The following is a 3,371-nucleotide window of genomic DNA, read 5'->3' on the forward strand; positions in this document are numbered from 1 at the left end:
GGTCACTAGGCTCTCAGCCACCGGGTCCTTGACCCTCAGCCACCAGCCCCTTGGCCCTCAACCACCGGTCCCTTGGCCCTCAGCCACCAGCCCCTTGGCCCTCAATCACCGGTCCCTTGGCCCTCAGCCACCAGTCCCTTGGACCTCAGCCACCGGTCACTTGGCTCTCAGCCACCGGGTCGTTGACCCTCAGCCACCAGACCCTTGGCCCTCAGTCACGGGGTCCTTGACACTCAGCCACAAGTCCCTTGGCCATCAGCCACCGGTCCCCTGACCCTCAGCCACCAGTCCCTTGGCTCTCAGCGACTGGACTCTTCGCCCTCAGCCACCGGTCCCTTGGCCCTCAGCCACCGGTCACTTGGCTCTCAGCCACCGGGTCGTTGACCCTCAGCCACCAGTCCATTGGCCCTCAGCCACTGGGTCCTTGACCCTCAGCCACTAGTCCCTTGACCCTCAGCCATCGGTCCCTTGACTCTCGGCAACCATTCCTTTGGCCATCACAACTTGTCCCTTGGCCCTCAGCAAGCGGTCATTTAGCAGTTGGCACCTGGTGATTTAGCCCTCAGCAGTTGTTCTTTAGGCACTTCGCAATTGGTCCCTCGGTGCTCAGCCACCAGTCCCTTGGCTCTCAGCGACCGGACCCTTGGCCCTCATCCACCGGTCGCTTGGCCCTCAGCCACCAGTCCCTTGATTCTCAGCCACCAGTCCCTTGGTCCTCAGCCACCGGTCCCTTGGCTCTCAGCGACCGCACCCTTGGCCCTCATCCACCGGTCCCTTGGCCCTCAGCCACCAGTCCCTTGGTTCTCAGCCACCAGTCCCTTGGCTCTCAGTCACCGGGTCCTTGACCCTCAGCCACCAGTCCCTTATACCTCAGCCACCGGTCACTTGGCTCTCAGCCACCGGGTCCTTGACCCTCAACCACCAGTCCCTTGGCCCTCAGCCACCGGGTCCTTGACCCTCAGCCACCAGTCCCTTTGTCCTCAGCCACCGGTCCCTTGACCCTCAGCCACCAGTCCCTTGGCCCCCTGCCACTGGTTCCTTGGCCGTCAGCCACCGGTCCCTTGACCCTCAGCCACCAGTCCCTTGGTCCTCAGCCACCAGTCCCTTGGCTCTCAGCGACCGGACCCTTGGCCTTCAGCCACCGGTCCCTTGGCACTCAGCCACCGGTCACTTGGCTCTCAACCACCACGTCCTTGACCCTCAGCCACCAGTCCCTTGGCCCTCCGCCACCGGGTCCTTGACCCTCAGCCATCGGTCCCTTGACTCTCAGCAACCATTCCGTTGGCCATCACAACAGGTCCATTGCCCCTCAGTAACCGGTCCCTTGGCCCTCAGACACCGGACCCTTGGCCCTCAGACAACGGTCCCTTGGCCCTCAGACACCGGTCCCTTGGCCCTCAGCGACCGGACCCTTGGCCCTCAGCGACCGCTCCCTTGTCCCTCAGCCACCGGTCCCTTGGCCCTCAGACACTGGTCCCTTGGCCCTCAGACACCGGTCCCTTGGCCCTCAGACACCGGTCCCTTGGCCCTCAGCCACCGGTCCCTTTGTCCCTCAGCCACCGGTCCCTTTGGCCCTCAGCCACCGGTCCCTTTGGCCCTCATCCACCGGTCCCTTGGCCCTCAGACACCGGACCCTTGGCCCTTCACCACCAGTCCCTTGGCCCTCAGCCACCGGTCCCTTGGCCCTCAGACACCGGTCCCTTGGCCCTCAGCTACCGGTCCCTTGGCCATCAGCCACTGGTCCCTTGGGCCTCAGCGACCGGTCCCTTGGCCCTCAGCCACCAGTCCCTTGGCCCTCAGCCACTAGTCCCTTGGCCCTCAGCCACTGGTCCCTTGGCCATCAGCCACCAGTCCCTTAGCCCTCAGCAACTGCACCCTTGGTCCTCAGCCACCGGTCCCTTGGCCCTCAGCCACCGGTCCCTTAGCCCTCAGCCACCAGCCCCTTGGCCCTCAGCCACCGGTCCCTTGGCCCTCAGCCACCAGCCCCTTGGCCCTCAGCCACCGGTCCCTTGACCCTCAGCCACCGGTCCCTTGGCCCTCAGCCACGAGCCCCTTGGCCCTCAGCCACCAGTCCCTTGTCCCTCAGCCACCAGACCCTTGGCCCTCAGCCACCGGTCCATTGGCTCTCAGCCACCAGCCCTTTGGCCCTCAGCCACCGGTCCCTTGGCCCTCAGCCACCGGTCCCTTGGCCCTCAGCTACCGGTCCCTTGGCCCTCAGCCACAAGTCCCTTGGCCCTCAGCCAACGGTCACTTGACCCTCAGCCACCAGTCCCTTGACCCTCAGCCACTGGTCTCTTGGCACTCAGCCACCGGTCCCTTGACCCTCAGCCACCGGACGCTTGGCCCTCAGCCATCCGTCCCTTGGTCCTTAGCCACCAGTCCCTTGGCCCGCAGCCACCGGTCACTAGGCTCTCAGCCACCGGGTCCTTCACCCTCAGCCACCAGTCCCTTGGCCCTCAGCCACCGGTCCCTTGGCCCTCAGCCACCAGCCCCTTGGACCTCAGCCACTGGTCTCTTGGCCCTCAGCCACCAGTCCCTTGGCCCTCAGCCACCGGTCCCTTGGCCCTCAGCCACCAGTCCCTTGGACCTCAGCCACCGGTCACATGGCTCTCAGCCACCGGGTCCTTGGCCCTCAGCCACCGGGTCCTTGACCCTCAGCCACCAGCCCCTTGGCCCTCAGCCACCGGTCCATTGGCCCTCAGCCACCGGTCCCTTGGCCCTCAGCTACCGGTCCCTTGGCCCTCAGCCACAAGTCCCTTCGCCATCAGCTAACGGTCACTTGACCCTCAGCCACCAGTCCCTTGACCCTCAGCCACTGGTCTCTTGGCACTCAGCCACCGGTCCCTTGACCCTCAGCCACCGGACGCTTGGCCCTCAGCCACCCGTCCCTTGGTCCTTAGCCACCAGTCGCTTGGCCCGCAGCCACCGGTCACTAGGCTCTCAGCCACCGGGTCCTTCACCCTCAGCCACCAGTCCCTTGGCCCTCAGCCACCGGTCCCTTGGCCCTCAGCCACCAGCCCCTTGGACCTCAGCCACTGGTCTCTTGGCCCTCAGCCACCAGTCCCTTGGCCCTCAGCCACCGGTCCCTTGGCCCTCAGCCACCAGTCCCTTGGACCTCAGCCACCGGTCACATGGCTCTCAGCCACCGGGTCCTTGGCCCTCAGCCACCGGGTCCTTGACCCTCAGCCACCAGCCCCTTGGCCCTCAGCCACCGGTCCATTGGCCCTCAGCCACCGGTCCCTTGGCCCTCAGCTACCGGTCCCTTGGCCCTCAGCTACAAGTCCCTTGGCCATCAGCCACCGGTCCCTTGGCCCTCAACCACCAGTCCCTTGGACCTCAGCCACCGGTCACTTGGCTCTCAGCCACCGGGT

This window comes from Pristiophorus japonicus, unplaced genomic scaffold (assembly GCF_044704955.1).
Source record: "Pristiophorus japonicus isolate sPriJap1 unplaced genomic scaffold, sPriJap1.hap1 HAP1_SCAFFOLD_42, whole genome shotgun sequence".
Taxonomy (NCBI): domain Eukaryota; kingdom Metazoa; phylum Chordata; class Chondrichthyes; family Pristiophoridae; genus Pristiophorus; species Pristiophorus japonicus.